A 21,370-nucleotide genomic window follows, 5' to 3' on the forward strand; every position below is an offset into this window, starting at 1 on the left:
CTTGCCTTTTTTTCCTATGGCTACGTGCATCTTCCACATTGACACCCCTCTCAACATGACATTTTGACGTAGTTCAGTGAAGATGACCGTCATGCTTTACAATCCAACCTTGACATTGCAGTTCTTGCATAAATGTAAGCCATGAAAATACTCTAAACTTTACACAGCGGTGAGCAGTGTTCAGGTGATACAGAAAATCTGGTGCGTTGGGCAGAGACAATCAGTTGATCTATCAAAGTCTCTTGATGTTATGTTCCTATCTATACTACTTACAACACAACTATTCTTTTGTTATTGAAAAGCTTGGATAGATGGCTCTGGATTGTGTTATCTAAGTAAGTGGTTGTTCTCCATACAGCAATGTGGATTGAGGGGAAATTTGATACAGGTATAGGTAAGTTAGACAAGGAGAACCTGTTCCCATTATTTGATGGTACAAGGACAAGGAGACACAGATTGATGGATTTGGGAAAGAGATGCAGGGAAATGTGAGGAAGCACTTTTTGTTATACCTGCTGCAACTGTCTGTCCACAAGTGTGGTGGAAGCAAAGACATTCAATGATTTCAATGGGAAATTGGAGAAACACTTGAAGGAAACAAACTTGCTCCAGGGCGACGCTGATCAAGCAGGAGAATGAATCTGATTGGATGATGAGAATATTTCATCAACTTCAATTCTGTCAAGGCTTTGAAACATGTTCGTTAGTAAAATACTGCAACGTAAGGTAAACACACAAATTAGGATTGCGATGGTCGGGAATCGAACCCGGACCAACTGCTTGGAAGGCAGCTATGCTCACCACTATACCACCATCGCTTACTATTCCGCATTTCTCCGGCGTTTTGATTAATAGAAAGCTGTACAATGATTTCAACTTGCAGCTGAGCAGTCCGTTCATGTTCATAAAAACACAAAACTGTGAATGCTGGAAATCTGAAATAAAAACAGACAGTGCTGCAAATATTCTGATCAAAAGTCACTCACCTGAAACGTTAACTCTGCTTCTCTCTACACAGATGCTGCCAGACCTGCTGAGTACTTCCAGCATTTCTTGTTTTTATTTCAGATTTCCAGCATCCGCAGTGTTTTGCTTTTATTTTAGAGTTACGTACTGAACTGATCATTTTTGCTTCCTGGGCAGAACTATGCAGTGAGGTGACGCAGAAAACTGTACGGAGAACAATGTTTTTAACGGGCCCACAATTTCGAAGTTTGAGGAGGACAAAATACATAGCAATGTATGCATGTAGTAAAGAGCTGTAAGTTTCAGGTCGATGTTACCTGAACAGAGGTGAGACAGCGAATCCCCAACACGTCTCACCTTTAGATTACTGACCACGATAGACCTACAAGGTACAAACTCAAGTTATGTGACCAAGTCAGAGAGTTTATTAGGCTTAACTAAGATCTACAAAGTTAATACTTAACAATGGTAATAGATATGCAGCAACACACAACACCCGTTCTTGTTTCTGTGCTTGCTGCGGCACGGACTTCTCTCCTTCTTCATCCCTTGCTGTGTTTTCTTGACTGCATTCTATCTTCTCCTTTTAAGTACCAACGATCTTCTGTTGACCCCTGTCTAAGTGTGATGACGATGTCCTGTACCACCCTTTCTTTTATCCTTTTTGTGGTGCAAGGATGTTACCATATTAGTTTTGAATTGTTCTAAGTGTCCTAATTGGTCCAGGTTGACATCATTGTTTGACACTAGTTAGTTAATAGTTGAATCTACACACATTACAGATGCTTCCATATTCTTTCTATTTTAGCAAAGATCCTAAAGGTTACATTCTTGCTGATCCCAGACATTTTTTTCTTTAATTCTGCCTTTGTCTCTTCTCTCTCCCTGCAGGGAGTGCTGGTGTCTCTCCCATTGTTCTCACACAAAGGTTTACACAAAGTATAGCCTTGAAAACAAATTTCATAATGAAGCATGCAAAAGATCAAACAGACTTCAATCTATTGATGCACAAAGCATATCATTAATCCTATTATTTTAGTTGTTCTTATTTGTCACAAACGTAAAATATGTCACGGTCCATCGCCCCCACATTGTGGATTCCCCTCCAGCTACATGACTTGCCTTTTTTTCCTATGGCTACGTGCATCTTCCACATTGACACCCCTCTCAACATGACATTTTGACGTAGTTCAGTGAAGATGACCGTCATGCTTTACAATCCAACCTTGACATTGCAGTTCTTGCATAAATGTAAGCCATGAAAATACTCTAAACTTTACACAGCGGTGAGCAGTGTTCAGGTGATACAGAAAATCTGGTGCGTTGGGCAGAGACAATCAGTTGATCTATCAAAGTCTCTTGATGTTATGTTCCTATCTATACTACTTACAACACAACTATTCTTTTGTTATTGAAAAGCTTGGATAGATGGCTCTGGATTGTGTTATCTAAGTAAGTGGTTGTTCTCCATACAGCAATGTGGATTGAGGGGAAATTTGATACAGGTATAGGTAAGTTAGACAAGGAGAACCTGTTCCCATTATTTGATGGTACAAGGACAAGGAGACACAGATTGATGGATTTGGGAAAGAGATGCAGGGAAATGTGAGGAAGCACTTTTTGTTATACCTGCTGCAACTGTCTGTCCACAAGTGTGGTGGAAGCAAAGACATTCAATGATTTCAATGGGAAATTGGAGAAACACTTGAAGGAAACAAACTTGCTCCAGGGCGACGCTGATCAAGCAGGAGAATGAATCTGATTGGATGATGAGAATATTTCATCAACTTCAATTCTGTCAAGGCTTTGAAACATGTTCGTTAGTAAAATACTGCAACGTAAGGTAAACACACAAATTAGGATTGCGATGGTCGGGAATCGAACCCGGACCAACTGCTTGGAAGGCAGCTATGCTCACCACTATACCACCATCGCTTACTATTCCGCATTTCTCCGGCGTTTTGATTAATAGAAAGCTGTACAATGATTTCAACTTGCAGCTGAGCAGTCCGTTCATGTTCATAAAAACACAAAACTGTGAATGCTGGAAATCTGAAATAAAAACAGACAGTGCTGCAAATATTCTGATCAAAAGTCACTCACCTGAAACGTTAACTCTGCTTCTCTCTACACAGATGCTGCCAGACCTGCTGAGTACTTCCAGCATTTCTTGTTTTTATTTCAGATTTCCAGCATCCGCAGTGTTTTGCTTTTATTTTAGAGTTACGTACTGAACTGATCATTTTTGCTTCCTGGGCAGAACTATGCAGTGAGGTGACGCAGAAAACTGTACGGAGAACAATGTTTTTAACGGGCCCACAATTTCGAAGTTTGAGGAGGACAAAATACATAGCAATGTATGCATGTAGTAAAGAGCTGTAAGTTTCAGGTCGATGTTACCTGAACAGAGGTGAGACAGCGAATCCCCAACACGTCTCACCTTTAGATTACTGACCACGATAGACCTACAAGGTACAAACTCAAGTTATGTGACCAAGTCAGAGAGTTTATTAGGCTTAACTAAGATCTACAAAGTTAATACTTAACAATGGTAATAGATATGCAGCAACACACAACACCCGTTCTTGTTTCTGTGCTTGCTGCGGCACGGACTTCTCTCCTTCTTCATCCCTTGCTGTGTTTTCTTGACTGCATTCTATCTTCTCCTTTTAAGTACCAACGATCTTCTGTTGACCCCTGTCTAAGTGTGATGACGATGTCCTGTACCACCCTTTCTTTTATCCTTTTTGTGGTGCAAGGATGTTACCATATTAGTTTTGAATTGTTCTAAGTGTCCTAATTGGTCCAGGTTGACATCATTGTTTGACACTAGTTAGTTAATAGTTGAATCTACACACATTACAGATGCTTCCATATTCTTTCTATTTTAGCAAAGATCCTAAAGGTTACATTCTTGCTGATCCCAGACATTTTTTTCTTTAATTCTGCCTTTGTCTCTTCTCTCTCCCTGCAGGGAGTGCTGGTGTCTCTCCCATTGTTCTCACACAAAGGTTTACACAAAGTATAGCCTTGAAAACAAATTTCATAATGAAGCATGCAAAAGATCAAACAGACTTCAATCTATTGATGCACAAAGCATATCATTAATCCTATTATTTTAGTTGTTCTTATTTGTCACAAACGTAAAATATGTCACGGTCCATCGCCCCCACATTGTGGATTCCCCTCCAGCTACATGACTTGCCTTTTTTTCCTATGGCTACGTGCATCTTCCACATTGACACCCCTCTCAACATGACATTTTGACGTAGTTCAGTGAAGATGACCGTCATGCTTTACAATCCAACCTTGACATTGCAGTTCTTGCATAAATGTAAGCCATGAAAATACTCTAAACTTTACACAGCGGTGAGCAGTGTTCAGGTGATACAGAAAATCTGGTGCGTTGGGCAGAGACAATCAGTTGATCTATCAAAGTCTCTTGATGTTATGTTCCTATCTATACTACTTACAACACAACTATTCTTTTGTTATTGAAAAGCTTGGATAGATGGCTCTGGATTGTGTTATCTAAGTAAGTGGTTGTTCTCCATACAGCAATGTGGATTGAGGGGAAATTTGATACAGGTATAGGTAAGTTAGACAAGGAGAACCTGTTCCCATTATTTGATGGTACAAGGACAAGGAGACACAGATTGATGGATTTGGGAAAGAGATGCAGGGAAATGTGAGGAAGCACTTTTTGTTATACCTGCTGCAACTGTCTGTCCACAAGTGTGGTGGAAGCAAAGACATTCAATGATTTCAATGGGAAATTGGAGAAACACTTGAAGGAAACAAACTTGCTCCAGGGCGACGCTGATCAAGCAGGAGAATGAATCTGATTGGATGATGAGAATATTTCATCAACTTCAATTCTGTCAAGGCTTTGAAACATGTTCGTTAGTAAAATACTGCAACGTAAGGTAAACACACAAATTAGGATTGCGATGGTCGGGAATCGAACCCGGACCAACTGCTTGGAAGGCAGCTATGCTCACCACTATACCACCATCGCTTACTATTCTGCATTTCTCCGGCGTTTTGATTAATAGAAAGCTGTACAATGATTTCAACTTGCAGCTGAGCAGTCCGTTCATGTTCATAAAAACACAAAACTGTGAATGCTGGAAATCTGAAATAAAAACAGACAGTGCTGCAAATATTCTGATCAAAGGTCACTCACCTGAAACGTTAACTCTGCTTCTCTCTACACAGATGCTGCCAGACCTGCTGAGTACTTCCAGCATTTCTTGTTTTTATTTCAGATTTCCAGCATCCGCAGTGTTTTGCTTTTATTTTAGAGTTACGTACTGAACTGATCATTTTTGCTTCCTGGGCAGAACTATGCAGTGAGGTGACGCAGAAAACTGTACGGAGAACAATGTTTTTAACGGGCCCACAATTTCGAAGTTTGAGGAGGACAAAATACATAGCAATGTATGCATGTAGTAAAGAGCTGTAAGTTTCAGGTCGATGTTACCTGAACAGAGGTGAGACAGCGAATCCCCAACACGTCTCACCTTTAGATTACTGACCACGATAGACCTACAAGGTACAAACTCAAGTTATGTGACCAAGTCAGAGAGTTTATTAGGCTTAACTAAGATCTACAAAGTTAATACTTAACAATGGTAATAGATATGCAGCAACACACAACACCCGTTCTTGTTTCTGTGCTTGCTGCGGCACGGACTTCTCTCCTTCTTCATCCCTTGCTGTGTTTTCTTGACTGCATTCTATCTTCTCCTTTTAAGTACCAACGATCTTCTGTTGACCCCTGTCTAAGTGTGATGACGATGTCCTGTACCACCCTTTCTTTTATCCTTTTTGTGGTGCAAGGATGTTACCATATTAGTTTTGAATTGTTCTAAGTGTCCTAATTGGTCCAGGTTGACATCATTGTTTGACACTAGTTAGTTAATAGTTGAATCTACACACATTACAGATGCTTCCAGATTCTTTCTATTTTAGCAAAGATCCTAAAGGTTACATTCTTGCTGATCCCAGACATTTGTTTCTTTAATTCTGCCTTTATCTCTTCTCTCTCCCTGCAAGGAGTGCTGGTGTCTCTCCCATTGTTCTCACACAAAGGTTTAAACAAAGTATAGCCCTGAAAATAAATTTCATAATAAAGCAAGCAACAGATCAAACAGACTTCTCTCTATTGACGTGCAAAGCATATCATTAATCCTATTATTTTAGTTGTTCTTATTTGTCACAAACGTAAAATATGTCACGGTCCATCGCCCCCACATTGTGGATCCCCCTCCAGCTACATGACTTGCCGTTTTTTTCCTATGGCTACGTGCATCTTCCACACTGACACCACTCTCAACATGACATTTTGACGTAGTTCAGTGAAGATGACCATCATGCTTTACAATCCAACCTTGACATTGCAGTTCTTGCGTAAATGTAAGCCATGAAACTACTCTAACCTTTACACGGCGGTGAGCAGTGTTCAGGTGATACAGAAAATCTGATGCGTTGGGCAGCGACAAACAGTTGATCTATCAAAGTCTCTTGATGTTATGCTCCTATCTAGACTACGTACAACACAACTATTCTTTTGTTATTGAAAAGCTTGGATAGATGGCTCTGGATTGTGTTATCTAAGTAAGTGGTTGTTCTCTTTACAGCAATGTGGATTGAGGGGAAATTTGATACAGGTGTAGGTAAGTCAGACAAGGAGAACCTGTTCCCATTATTTGATGGTACATGGACTAGGAGACACAGATTGATGGTCTTGGGAAAGAGATGCAGGGAAATGTGAGGAAGCACTTTTTGTTATACCTGCTGCAACTATCTGTCCGCAAGTGTGGTGGAAGCAGAGACAATCAATGATTTCAATAGGAAATTGGAGAAACACTTGAAGGAAACAAACTTGCTCCAGGGCGACGCTGATCAAGCAGGAGAATGAATCTGATTGGATGATGAGAATATTTTATCAACTTCAATTCTGTCAAGGCTTTGAAACTTTTTCGTTTGTAAAATACTGCAACATAAAGTAAACCTGCAATTTAAGATTGCGATGGCCAGGAATCGAACCCGGGCCCACTGCTTGGAAGGCAGCTACGCTCACCACTATACCACCATCGCTTACTGTTTTGCATCCCTCCGGCGTTTCGATTAATAGAATGCTGTACAATGATTTCAACTTGCAGCTGAGCAGTCCGTTTATGTTCAGAAAACACAATACTGTGAATGCTGGAAATCTGAAATAAAAACAGACAGTGCTGCAAATATTCTGATCAAAGCTCACTCACCTGAAACGTTTACTCTGCTTCTCTCTACACAGATGCTGCCAGACCTGCTGAGTATTTCCAGCATTTCTTGTTTTTATTTCAGATTTCCAGCATCCGCAGTATTTTGCTTTTATTTTAGAGTTTCGTAGTGAACTGATCCTTTTTGCTTCCTGGGCAGAACTATGCAGTGAGGTGACGCAGAAAACTGTACGGAGAACAATGTTTTTAACGGGCCCACAATTTCGAAGTTTGAGGAGGACAAAATACATAGCAATGTATGCATATAGTAAAGAGCTGTAAGTTTCAGGTCGATGTTACCTGAACAGAGGTGAGACATCGTATACCCAACACGTCTCACCTTTAGATTCCTGACCACGATAGTCCTACAAGGTACAAACTCAAGTTATGTGACCAAGTCAGTGAGTTTATTAGGCCTAACTAAGATGTACAAAGTTAATACTTAACAATGGTAATAGATATGCAGCAACACACAACACCCGTTCTTGTTTCTGTGCTTGCTGCGGCACGGACTTCTCTCCTTCTTCATCCCTTGCTGTGTTTTCTTGACTGTATTCTATCTTCTCCTTTTAAGTACCAACGATCTTCTGTTGACCCCTGTCTAAGTGTGATGACGATGTCCTGTACCACCCTTTCTTTTATCCTTTTTGTGGTGCAAGGATGTTACCATATTAGTTTTGAATTGTTCTAAGTGTCCTAATTGGTCCAGGTTGACATCATTGTTTGACACTAGTTAGTTAATAGTTGAATCTACACACATTACAGATGCTTCCCGATTCTTTCTATTTTAGCAAAGATCCTAAAGGTTACATTCTTGCTGATCCCAGACATTTTTTTCTTTAATTCTGCCTTTGTCTCTTCTCTCTCCCTGCAGGGAGTGCTGGTGTCTCTCCCATTGTTCTCACACAAAGGTTTAAACAAAGTATAGCCTTGAAAACAAATTTCATGAGAAAGCAAGCAACAGATCAAACAGACTTCAATATATTGATGTACAAAGCACATCATTAATCCTATGATTTTAGTTGTTCATATTTGTCACAAACGTAAAATATGTCACGGTCCATCGCCCCCACATTGTGGATCCCCCTCCAGCTACATGACTTGCCTTTTTCTTCCTACGGCTACGTGCATCTTCCACACTGACACCACTCTCAACATGACATTTTGACGTAGTTCAGTGAAGATGACCGTCATGCTTTACAATCCAACCTTGACATTGCAGTTCTTGCATAAATGTAAGCCATGAAAATACTCTAAACTTTACTCAGCGGTGAGCAGTGTTCAGGTGATACAGAAAATCTGGTGCGTTGGGCAGAGACAATCAGATGAACTATCAAAGTCTCTTGATGTTATGCTCCTATCTATACTACTTACAACACAACAATTCTTTTGTTATTGAAAAGCTTGGATAGATGGCTCTGGATTGTGTTATCTAAGTAAGTGGTTGTTCTACTTCCAGCAATGTGGATTGAGGGGAAATTTGATACAGGTGTAGGTAAGTCAGACAAGGAGAACCTGTTCCCATTATTTGATGGTACATGGACTAGGAGACACAGATTGATGGTTTTGGGAAAGAGATGCAGGGAAATGTGAGGAAGCACTTTTTGTTATACCTGCTGCAACTGTCTGTCCACAAGTGTGGTGGAAGCAGAGTCAATCAACGATTTCAATAGGAAATTGTAGAAACACTTGAAGGAAACAAACTTGCTCCAGGGCGACGCTGATCAAGCAGGAGAATGAATCTGATTGGATGATGAGAATATTTTATCAACTTCAATTCTGTCAAGGCTTTGAAACCTTTTCGTTTGCAAAATACTGCAACATAAAGTAAACCTGCAATTTAAGATTGCAATGGCCGGTAATCGATCCCAGGCCAACTGCTTGGAAGACAGCTATGCGCACCACTATACCACCATCGCTTGCTGCATAGCGTGTCTCCGGCGTTTCGATTAATAGAATGCTGTACAATGATTTCAACTTGCAGCTGAGCAGTCCGTTCATGTTCATAAAAAACACAGTACTGTGAATGCTGGAAATCTGAAGTAAAAACAGACAGTGCTGCAAATATTCTGATCAAAGGTCACTCACCTGAAACGTTAACTCTGCTTCTCTCTACACAGATGCTGCCAGACCTGCTGAGTATTTCCAGCATTTCTTGTTTTTATTTCAGATTTCCAGCATCCGAAGTATTTTGCTTTTATTTTAGAGTTACGTAGTGAACTGATCCTTTTTGCTTCCTGGGCAGAACTATGCAATGAGGTGACGCAGAAAACTGTACGGAGAACAATTTTTTTACCGGGCCCACAATTTCGAAGTTTGAGGAGGACAAAATACATAGCAATGTATGCATATAGTAAAGAGCTGCAAGTTTCAGGTCGATGTTACCTGAACAGAGGTGAGACAGCGAATCCCCAACACGTCTCACCTTTAGATTCCTGACCACGATAGACCTACAAGGTACAAACTCAAGTTATGTGACCAAGTCAGACAGTTTATTAGGCTTAACTAAGATGTACAAAGTTAATACTTAACAATGGTAATAGATATGTAGCAACAAACAACACCCATTCTTGTTTCTGTGCTTGCTGCGGCATGGACTTCTCTCCTTCTTCATCCCTTGCTGTGTTTTCTTGACTGTATTCTATCTTCTCCTTTTAAGTACCAAAGATCTTCTGTTGACCCCTGTCTAAGTGTGATGACGATGTCCTGAACCACCCTTTCTTTTATCCTTTTTGTGGTGCAAGGATGTTACCATATTAGTTTTGAATTGTTCTAAGTGTCCGAATTGGTCCAGGTTGACATCATTGTTTGACACTAGTTAGTTCATAGTTGACTCTACACACATTACAGATGCTTCCATATTCTTTCTATTTTAGCAAAGATCCTAAAGGTTACATTCTTGCTGATCCCAGACATTTTTTTCTTTAATTCTGCCTTTATCTCTTCTCTCTCCTTGCAAGGAGTGCTGGTGTCTCTCCCATTGTTCTCACACAAAGGTTTACACAAAGTATAGCCCTGAAAACAAATTTCATAATAAAGCATGCAAAAGATCAAACAGACTTCAATCTATTGATGCACAAAGCATATCATTAATCCTATTATTTTAGTTGTTCTTATTTGTCACAAACGTAAAATATGTCACGGTCCATCGCCCCCACATTGTGGATTCCCCTCCAGCTACATGACTTGCCTTTTTTTCCTATGGCTACGTGCATCTTCCACATTGACACCCCTCTCAACATGACATTTTGACGTAGTTCAGTGAAGATGACCGTCATGCTTTACAATCCAACCTTGACATTGCAGTTCTTGCATAAATGTAAGCCATGAAAATACTCTAAACTTTACACAGCGGTGAGCAGTGTTCAGGTGATACAGAAAATCTGGTGCGTTGGGCAGAGACAATCAGTTGATCTATCAAAGTCTCTTGATGTTATGTTCCTATCTATACTACTTACAACACAACTATTCTTTTGTTATTGAAAAGCTTGGATAGATGGCTCTGGATTGTGTTATCTAAGTAAGTGGTTGTTCTCCATACAGCAATGTGGATTGAGGGGAAATTTGATACAGGTATAGGTAAGTTAGACAAGGAGAACCTGTTCCCATTATTTGATGGTACAAGGACAAGGAGACACAGATTGATGGATTTGGGAAAGAGATGCAGGGAAATGTGTGGAAGCACTTTTTGTTATACCTGCTGCAACTGTCTGTCCACAAGTGTGGTGGAAGCAAAGACATTCAATGATTTCAATGGGAAATTGGAGAAACACTTGAAGGAAACAAACTTGCTCCAGGGCGACGCTGATCAAGCAGGAGAATGAATCTGATTGGATGATGAGAATATTTCATCAACTTCAATTCTGTCAAGGCTTTGAAACTTGTTCGTTAGTAAAATACTGCAACGTAAGGTAAACACACAAATTAGGATTGCGATGGTCGGGAATCGAACCCGGACCAACTGCTTGGAAGGCAGCTATGCTCACCACTATACCACCATCGCTTACCATTCTGCATTTCTCCGGCGTTTTGATTAATAGAAAGCTGTACAATGATTTCAACTTGCAGCTGAGCAGTCCGTTCATGTTCATAAAAACACAAAACTGTGAATGCTGGAAATCTGAAATAAAAACAGACAGTGCTGCAAATATTCTGATCAAAGGTCACTCACCTGAAACGTTAACTCTGCTTCTCTCTACACAGATGCTGCCAGACCTGCTGAGTACTTCCAGCATTTCTTGTTTTTATTTCAGATTTCCAGCATCCGCAGTGTTTTGCTTTTATTTTAGAGTTACGTACTGAACTGATCCTTTTTGCTTCCTGGGCAGAACTATGCAGTGAGGTGACGCAGAAAACTGTACGGAGAACAATGTTTTTAACGGGCCCACAATTTCGAAGTTTGAGGAGGACAAAATACATAGCAATGTATGCATGTAGTAAAGAGCTGTAAGTTTCAGGTCGATGTTACCTGAACAGAGGTGAGACAGCGAATCCCCAACACGTCTCACCTTTAGATTACTGACCACGATAGACCTACAAGGTACAAACTCAAGTTATGTGACCAAGTCAGAGAGTTTATTAGGCTTAACTAAGATCTACAAAGTTAATACTTAACAATGGTAATAGATATGCAGCAACACACAACACCCGTTCTTGTTTCTGTGCTTGCTGCGGCACGGACTTCTCTCCTTCTTCATCCCTTGCTGTGTTTTCTTGACTGCATTCTATCTTCTCCTTTTAAGTACCAACGATCTTCTGTTGACCCCTGTCTAAGTGTGATGACGATGTCCTGTACCACCCTTTCTTTTATCCTTTTTGTGGTGCAAGGATGTTACCATATTAGTTTTGAATTGTTCTAAGTGTCCTAATTGGTCCAGGTTGACATCATTGTTTGACACTAGTTAGTTAATAGTTGAATCTACACACATTACAGATGCTTCCAGAATCTTTCTATTTTAGCAAAGATCCTAAAGGTTACATTCTTGCTGATCCCAGACATTTTTTTCTTTAATTCTGCCTTTAACTCTTCTCTCTCCCTGCAAGGAGTGCTGGTGTCTCTCCCATTGATCTCACACAAAGGTTTAAACAAAGTATAGCCCTGAAAATAAATTTCATAATAAAGCAAGCAACAGATCAAACAGACTTCTCTCTATTGACGTGCAAAGCATATCATTAAACCTATTATTTTAGTTGTTCTTATTTGTCACAAACGTAAAATATGTCACGGTCCATCGCCCCCACATTGTGGATCCCCCTCCAGCTACATGACTTGCCTTTTTTTTCCTATGGCTACGTGCATCTTCCACACTGACACCACTCTCAACATGACATTTTGACGTAGTTCAGTGAAGATGACCATCATGCTTTACAATCCAACCTTGACATTGCAGTTCTTGCGTAAATGTAAGCCATGAAACTACTCTAACCTTTACACAGCGGTGAGCAGTGTTTAGGTGATACAGAAAATCTGATGCGTTGGGCAGCGACAAACAGTTGATCTATCAAAGTCTCTTGATGTTATGCTCCTATCTAGACTACTTACAACACAACTATTCTTTTGTTATTGAAAAGCTTGGATAGATGGCTCTGGATTGTGTTATCTAAGTAAGTGGTTGTTCTCCTTACAGCAATGTGGATTGAGGGGAAATTTGATACAGGTGTAGGTAAGTCAGACAAGGAGAACCTGTTCCCATTATTTGATGGTACATGGACTAGGAGACACAGATTGATGGTCTTGGGAAAGAGATGCAGGAAAATGTGAGGAAGCACTTTTTGTTATACCTGCTGCAACTATCTGTCCGCAAGTGTGGTGGAAGCAGAGACAATCAATGATTTCAATAGGAAATTGGAGAAACACTTGAAGGAAACAAACTTGCTCCAGGGCGACGCTGATCAAGCAGGAGAATGAATCTGATTGGATGATGAGAATATTTTATCAACTTCAATTCTGTCAAGGCTTTGAAACTTTTTCGTTTGTAAAATACTGCAACATAAAGTAAACCTGCAATTTAAGATTGCGATGGCCAGGAATCGAACCCGGGCCCACTGCTTGGAAGGCAGCTATGCTCACCACTATACCACCATCGCTTACTGTTTTGCATCCCTCCGGCGTTTCGATTAATAGAATGCTGTACAATGATTTCAACTTGCAGCTGAGCAGTCCGTTTATGTTCAGAAAACACAATACTGTGAATGCTGGAAATCTGAAATAAAAACAGACAGTGCTGCAAATATTCTGATCAAAGCTCACTCACCTGAAACGTTTACTCTGCTTCTCTCTACACAGATGCTGCCAGACCTGCTGAGTATTTCCAGCATTTCTTGTTTTTATTTCAGATTTCCAGCATCCGCAGTATTTTGCTTTTATTTTAGAGTTTCGTAGTGAACTGATCCTTTTTGCTTCCTGGGCAGAACTATGCAGTGAGGTGACGCAGAAAACTGTACGGAGAACAATGTTTTTAACGGGCCCACAATTTCGAAGTTTGAGGAGGACAAAATACATAGCAATGTATGCATATAGTAAAGAGCTGTAAGTTTCAGGTCGATGTTACCTGAACAGAGGTGAGACATCGAATACCCAACACGTCTCACCTTTAGATTCCTGACCACGATAGTCCTACAAGGTACAAACTCAAGTTATGTGACCAAGTCAGTGAGTTTATTAGGCCTAACTAAGATGTACAAAGTTAATACTTAACAATGGTAATAGATATGCAGCAACACACAACACCCGTTCTTGTTTCTGTGCTTGCTGCGGCACGGACTTCTCTCCTTCTTCATCCCTTGCTGTGTTTTCTTGACTGTATTCTATCTTCTCCTTTTAAGTACCAACGATCTTCTGTTGACCCCTGTCTAAGTGTGATGACGATGTCCTGTACCACCCTTTCTTTTATCCTTTTTGTGGTGCAAGGATGTTACCATATTAGTTTTGAATTGTTCTAAGTGTCCTAATTGGTCCAGGTTGACATCATTGTTTGACACTAGTTAGTTAATAGTTGAATCTACACACATTACAGATGCTTCCAGATTCTTTCTATTTTAGCAAAGATCCTAAAGGTTACATTCTTGCTGATCCCAGACATTTTTTTCTTCAATTCTGCCTTTATCTCTTCTCTCTCCCTGCAAGGAGTGCTGGTGTCTCTCCCATTGTTCTCACACAAAGGTTTAAACAAAGTATAGCCTTGAAAACAAATTTCATAATAAAGCAAGCAACAGATCAAACAGACTTCAATATATTGATGTACAAAGCATCTCATTAATCCTATTATTTTAGTTGTTCTTATTTATCACAAACGTAAAATATGTCACGGTCCATCGCCCCCACATTGTGGATTCCCCTCCAGCTACATGACTTGCCTTTTTTTTCCTATGGCTACGTGCATCTTCCACACTGACACCACTCTCAACATGACATTTTGACGTAGTTCAGTGAAGATGACCGTCATGCTTTACAATCCAACCTTGACATTGCAGTTCTTGCATAAATGTAAGCCATGAAAATACTCTAAACTTTACACAGCGGTGAGCAGTGTTCAGGTGATACAGAAAATCTGATGCGTTGGGCAGAGACAATCAGTTGATCTATCAAAGTCTCTTGATGTTATGCTCCTATCTATACTACTTACAACACAACTATTATTTTGTTATTGAAAAGCTTGGATAGATGGCTCTGGATTGTGTTATCTAAGTAAGTGGTTGTTCTCCATACAGCAATGTGGATTGAGGGGAAATTTGATACAGGTATAGGTAAGTTAGACAAGGAGAACCTGTTCCCATTATTTGATGGTACAAGGACTAGGAGACACAGATTGATGGTTTTGGGAAAGAGATGCAGGGAAATGTGAGGAAGCACTTTTTGTTATTCCTGCTGCAACTATCTGTCCACAAGTGTGGTGGAAGCAAAGACATTCAATGATTTCAATGGGAAATTGGAGAAACACTGGAAGGAAACAAACTTGCTCCAGGGCGACGCTGATCAAGCAGGAGAATGAATCTGATTGGATGATGAGAATATTTTATCAACTTCAATTCTGTCAAGGCTTTGAAACTTTTTCGTTAGTAAAATACTGCAACGTAAGGTAAAAACACAATTTAGGATTGCGATGGCCGGGAATCGAACCCGGACCAACTGCTTGGAAGGCAGCTATGCTCACCACTATACCACCATCGCTTACTATTCTGCATTTCTCCGGCGTTTTGATTAATAGAAAGCTGTACAATGATTTCAACTTGCAGCTGAGCAGTCCGTTCATGTTCATAAAAACACAATACTGTGAATGCTGGAAATCTGAAATAAAAACAGACAGTGCTGCAAATATTCTGATCAAAGGTCACTCACCTGAAACGTTAACTCTGCTTCTCTCTACACAGATGCTGCCAGACCTGCTGAGTACTTCCAGCATTTCTTGTTTTTATTTCAGATTTCCAGCATCCGCAGTGTTTTGCTTTTATTTTAAAGTTACGTACTGAACTGATCATTTTTGCTTCCTGGGCAGAACTATGCAGTGAGGTGACGCAGAAAACTGTACGGAGAACAATGTTTTTAACGGGGCCACAATTTCGAAGTTTGAGGAGGAAAAAATACATAGCAATGTATGCATGTAGTAAAGAGCTGTAAGTTTCAGGTCGATGTTACCTGAACAGAGGTGAGACAGCGAATCCCCAACACGTCTCACCTTTAGATTACTGACCACGATAGACCTACAAGGTACAAACTCAAGTTATGTGACCAAGTCAGAGAGTTTATTAGGCTTAACTAAGATCTACAAAGTTAATACTTAACAATGGTAATAGATATGCAGCAACACACAACACCCGTTCTTGTTTCTGTGCTTGCTGCGGCACGGACTTCTCTCCTTCTTCATCCCTTGCTGTGTTTTCTTGACTGCATTCTATCTTCTCCTTTTAAGTACCAACGATCTTCTGTTGACCCCTGTCTAAGTGTGATGACGATGTCCTGTACCACCCTTTCTTTTATCCTTTTTGTGGTGCAAGGATGTTACCATATTAGTTTTGAATTGTTCTAAGTGTCCTAATTGGTCCAGGTTGACATCATTGTTTGACACTAGTTAGTTAATAGTTGAATCTACACACATTACAGATGCTTCCAGATTCTTTCTATTTTAGCAAAGATCCTAAAGGTTACATTCTTGCTGATCCCAGACATTTTTTCTTTAATTCTGCCTTTATCTCTTCTCTCTCCCTGCAAGGAGTGCTGGTGTCTCTCCCATTGTTCTCACACAAAGGTTTAAACAAAGTACAGCCCTGAAAATAAATTTCATAATAAAGCAAGCAACAGATCAAACAGACTTCTCTCTATTGACGTGCAAAGCATATCATTAATCCTATTATTTTAGTTGTTCTTATTTGTCACAAACGTAAAATATGTCACGGTCCATCGCCCCCACATTGTGGATCCCCCTCCAGCTACATGACTTGCCGTTTTTTTCCTATGGCTACGTGCATCTTCCACACTGACACCACTCTCAACATGACATTTTGACGTAGTTCAGTGAAGATGACCATCATGCTTTACAATCCAACCTTGACATTGCAGTTCTTGCATAAATGTAAGCCATGAAAATACTCTAACCTTTACACAGCGGTGAGCAGTGTTCAGGTGATACAGAAAATCTGATGCGTTGGGCAGCGACAAACAGTTGATCTATCAAAGTCTCTTGATGTTATGCTCCTATCTAGACTACTTACAACACAACTATTCTTTTGTTATTGAAAAGCTTGGATAGATGGCTCTGGATTGTGTTATCTAAGTAAGTGGTTGTTCTCCTTACAGCAATGTGGATTGAGGGGAAATTTGATACAGGTGTAGGTAAGTCATACAAGGAGAACCTGTTCCCATTATTTGATGGTACATGGACTAGGAGACACAGATTGATGGTCTTGGGAAAGAGATGCAGGGAAATGTGAGGAAGCACTTTTTGTTATACCTGCTGCAACTATCTGTCCGCAAGTGTGGTGGAAGCAGAGACAATCAATGATTTCAATAGGAAATTGGAGAAACACTTGAAGGAAACAAACTTGCTCCAGGGCGACGCTGATCAAGCAGGAGAATGAATCTGATTGGATGATGAGAATATTTTATCAACTTCAATTCTGTCAAGGCTTTGAAACTTTTTCGTTTGTAAAATACTGCAACATAAAGTAAACCTACAATTTAAGATTGCGATGGCCAGGAATCGAACCCGGGCCCACTGCTTGGAAGGCAGCTATGCTCACCACTATACCACCATCGCTTACTGTTTTGCATCCCTCCGGCGTTTCGATTAATAGAATGCTGTACAATGATTTCAACTTGCAGCTGAGCAGTCCGTTTATGTTCAGAAAACACAATACTGTGAATGCTGGAAATCTGAAATAAAAACAGACAGTGCTGCAAATATTCTGATCAAAGCTCACTCACCTGAAACGTTTACTCTGCTTCTCTCTACACAGATGCTGCCAGACCTGCTGAGTATTTCCAGCATTTCTTGTTTTTATTTCAGATTTCCAGCATCCGCAGTATTTTGCTTTTATTTTAGAGTTTCGTAGTGAACTGATCCTTTTTGCTTCCTGGGCAGAACTATGCAGTGAGGTGACGCAGAAAACTGTACGGAGAACAATGTTTTTAACGGGCCCACAATTTCGAAGTTTGAGGAGGACAAAATACATAGCAATGTATGCATATAGTAAAGAGCTGTAAGTTTCAGGTCGATGTTACCTGAACAGAGGTGAGACATCGAATACCCAACACGTCTCACCTTTAGATTCCTGACCACGATAGTCCTACAAGGTACAAACTCAAGTTATGTGACCAAGTCAGTGAGTTTATTAGGCCTAACTAAGATGTACAAAGTTAATACTTAACAATGGTAATAGATATGCAGCAACACACAACACCCGTTCTTGTTTCTGTGCTTGCTGCGGCACGGACTTCTCTCCTTCTTCATCCCTTGCTGTGTTTTCTTGACTGTATTCTATCTTCTCCTTTTAAGTACCAACGATCTTCTGTTGACCCCTGTCTAAGTGTGATGACGATGTCCTGTACCACCCTTTCTTTTATCCTTTTTGTGGTGCAAGGATGTTACCATATTAGTTTTGAATTGTTCTAAGTGTCCTAATTGGTCCAGGTTGACATCATTGTTTGACACTAGTTAGTTAATAGTTGAATCTACACACATTACAGATGCTTCCAGATTCTTTCTATTTTAGCAAAGATCCTAAAGGTTACATTCTTGCTGATCCCAGACATTTTTTTCTTCAATTCTGCCTTTATCTCTTCTCTCTCCCTGCAAGGAGTGCTGGTGTCTCTCCCATTGTTCTCACACAAAGGTTTAAACAAAGTACAGCCCTGAAAATAAATTTCATAATAAAGCAAGCAACAGATCAAACAGACTTCTCTCTATTGACGTGCAAAGCATATCATTAATCCTATTATTTTAGTTGTTCTTATTTGTCACAAACGTAAAATATGTCACGGTCCATCGCCCCCACATTGTGGATCCCCCTCCAGCTACATGACTTGCCGTTTTTTTCCTATGGCTACGTGCATCTTCCACACTGACACCACTCTCAACATGACATTTTGACGTAGTTCAGTGAAGATGACCATCATGCTTTACAATCCAACCTTGACATTGCAGTTCTTGCATAAATGTAAGCCATGAAAATACTCTAACCTTTACACAGCGGTGAGCAGTGTTCAGGTGATACAGAAAATCTGATGCGTTGGGCAGCGACAAACAGTTGATCTATCAAAGTCTCTTGATGTTATGCTCCTATCTAGACTACTTACAACACAACTATTCTTTTGTTATTGAAAAGCTTGGATAGATGGCTCTGGATTGTGTTATCTAAGTAAGTGGTTGTTCTCCTTACAGCAATGTGGATTGAGGGGAAATTTGATACAGGTGTAGGTAAGTCATACAAGGAGAACCTGTTCCCATTATTTGATGGTACATGGACTAGGAGACACAGATTGATGGTCTTGGGAAAGAGATGCAGGGAAATGTGAGGAAGCACTTTTTGTTATACCTGCTGCAACTATCTGTCCGCAAGTGTGGTGGATGCAGAGACAATCAATGATTTCAATAGGAAATTGGAGAAACACTTGAAGGAAACAAACTTGCTCCAGGGCGACGCTGATCAAGCAGGAGAATGAATCTGATTGGATGATGAGAATATTTTATCAACTTCAATTCTGTCAAGGCTTTGAAACTTTTTCGTTTGTAAAATACTGCAACATAAAGTAAACCTACAATTTAAGATTGCGATGGCCAGGAATCGAACCCGGGCCCACTGCTTGGAAGGCAGCTATGCTCACCACTATACCACCATCGCTTACTGTTTTGCATCCCTCCGGCGTTTCGATTAATAGAATGCTGTACAATGATTTCAACTTGCAGCTGAGCAGTCCGTTTATGTTCAGAAAACACAATACTGTGAATGCTGGAAATCTGAAATAAAAACAGACAGTGCTGCAAATATTCTGATCAAAGCTCACTCACCTGAAACGTTTACTCTGCTTCTCTCTACACAGATGCTGCCAGACCTGCTGAGTATTTCCAGCATTTCTTGTTTTTATTTCAGATTTCCAGCATCCGCAGTATTTTGCTTTTATTTTAGAGTTTCGTAGTGAACTGATCCTTTTTGCTTCCTGGGCAGAACTATGCAGTGAGGTGACGCAGAAAACTGTACGGAGAACAATGTTTTTAACGGGCCCACAATTTCGAAGTTTGAGGAGGACAAAATACATAGCAATGTATGCATATAGTAAAGAGCTGTAAGTTTCAGGTCGATGTTACCTGAACAGAGGTGAGACATCGAATACCCAACACGTCTCACCTTTAGATTCCTGACCACGATAGTCCTACAAGGTACAAACTCAAGTTATGTGACCAAGTCAGTGAGTTTATTAGGCCTAACTAAGATGTACAAAGTTAATACTTAACAATGGTAATAGATATGCAGCAACACACAACACCCGTTCTTGTTTCTGTGCTTGCTGCGGCACGGACTTCTCTCCTTCTTCATCCCTTGCTGTGTTTTCTTGACTGTATTCTATCTTCTCCTTTTAAGTACCAACGATCTTCTGTTGACCCCTGTCTAAGTGTGATGACGATGTCCTGTACCACCCTTTCTTTTATCCTTTTTGTGGTGCAAGGATGTTACCATATTAGTTTTGAATTGTTCTAAGTGTCCTAATTGGTCCAGGTTGACATCATTGTTTGACACTAGTTAGTTAATAGTTGAATCTACACACATTACAGATGCTTCCAGATTCTTTCTATTTTAGCAAAGATCCTAAAGGTTACATTCTTGCTGATCCCAGACATTTTTTTCTTCAATTCTGCCTTTATCTCTTCTCTCTCCCTGCAAGGAGTGCTGGTGTCTCTCCCATTGTTCTCACACAAAGGTTTAAACAAAGTATAGCCTTGAAAACAAATTTCATAATAAAGCAAGCAACAGATCAAACAGACTTCAATATATTGATGTACAAAGCATCTCATTAATCCTATTATTTTAGTTGTTCTTATTTATCACAAACGTAAAATATGTCACGGTCCATCGCCCCCACATTGTGGATTCCCCTCCAGCTACATGACTTGCCTTTTTTTTCCTATGGCTACGTGCATCTTCCACACTGACACCACTCTCAACATGACATTTTGACGTAGTTCAGTGAAGATGACCGTCATGCTTTACAATCCAACCTTGACATTGCAGTTCTTGCATAAATGTAAGCCATGAAAATACTCTAAACTTTACACAGCGGTGAGCAGTGTTCAGGTGATACAGAAAATCTGATGCGTTGGGCAGAGACAATCAGTTGATCTATCAAAGTCTCTTGATGTTATGCTCCTATCTATACTACTTACAACACAACTATTATTTTGTTATTGAAAAGCTTGGATAGATGGCTCTGGATTGTGTTATCTAAGTAAGTGGTTGTTCTCCATACAGCAATGTGGATTGAGGGGAAATTTGATACAGGTATAGGTAAGTTAGACAAGGAGAACCTGTTCCCATTATTTGATGGTACAAGGACTAGGAGACACAGATTGATGGTTTTGGGAAAGAGATGCAGGGAAATGTGAGGAAGCACTTTTTGTTATTCCTGCTGCAACTATCTGTCCACAAGT

At 40.2% G+C, this 21,370-nt stretch overlaps 9 non-coding genes across 9 annotated transcripts; all 9 read right to left on the reverse strand.

Annotated features, from left to right (window-relative positions):
* Positions 1 to 746: 746 nt before the first annotated feature.
* Positions 747 to 818, reverse strand: trnag-ucc (transfer RNA glycine (anticodon UCC)). Its single transcript has one exon. It is a non-coding gene; the product is annotated as a tRNA-Gly (tRNA).
* A 2,011-nt stretch (positions 819 to 2,829) lies between these two features.
* On the reverse strand, positions 2,830 to 2,901 carry trnag-ucc (transfer RNA glycine (anticodon UCC)). Its single transcript has one exon. It is a non-coding gene; the product is annotated as a tRNA-Gly (tRNA).
* A 2,011-nt stretch (positions 2,902 to 4,912) lies between these two features.
* On the reverse strand, positions 4,913 to 4,984 carry trnag-ucc (transfer RNA glycine (anticodon UCC)). The gene has a single exon. It is a non-coding gene; the product is annotated as a tRNA-Gly (tRNA).
* A 2,012-nt stretch (positions 4,985 to 6,996) lies between these two features.
* On the reverse strand, positions 6,997 to 7,068 carry trnag-ucc (transfer RNA glycine (anticodon UCC)). The gene has a single exon. It is a non-coding gene; the product is annotated as a tRNA-Gly (tRNA).
* A 4,095-nt stretch (positions 7,069 to 11,163) lies between these two features.
* trnag-ucc (transfer RNA glycine (anticodon UCC)) lies at positions 11,164 to 11,235 on the reverse strand. The gene has a single exon. It is a non-coding gene; the product is annotated as a tRNA-Gly (tRNA).
* Positions 11,236 to 13,247: 2,012 nt separating this feature from the next.
* trnag-ucc (transfer RNA glycine (anticodon UCC)) lies at positions 13,248 to 13,319 on the reverse strand. The gene has a single exon. It is a non-coding gene; the product is annotated as a tRNA-Gly (tRNA).
* A 2,011-nt stretch (positions 13,320 to 15,330) lies between these two features.
* On the reverse strand, positions 15,331 to 15,402 carry trnag-ucc (transfer RNA glycine (anticodon UCC)). Its single transcript has one exon. It is a non-coding gene; the product is annotated as a tRNA-Gly (tRNA).
* A 2,011-nt stretch (positions 15,403 to 17,413) lies between these two features.
* On the reverse strand, positions 17,414 to 17,485 carry trnag-ucc (transfer RNA glycine (anticodon UCC)). The gene has a single exon. It is a non-coding gene; the product is annotated as a tRNA-Gly (tRNA).
* A 2,011-nt stretch (positions 17,486 to 19,496) lies between these two features.
* Positions 19,497 to 19,568, reverse strand: trnag-ucc (transfer RNA glycine (anticodon UCC)). The gene has a single exon. It is a non-coding gene; the product is annotated as a tRNA-Gly (tRNA).
* Positions 19,569 to 21,370: the final 1,802 nt, after the last annotated feature.

The sequence above is a fragment of the Heterodontus francisci genome, unplaced genomic scaffold (genome assembly GCF_036365525.1).
Source record: "Heterodontus francisci isolate sHetFra1 unplaced genomic scaffold, sHetFra1.hap1 HAP1_SCAFFOLD_275, whole genome shotgun sequence".
Lineage (NCBI taxonomy): Eukaryota > Metazoa > Chordata > Chondrichthyes > Heterodontiformes > Heterodontidae > Heterodontus > Heterodontus francisci.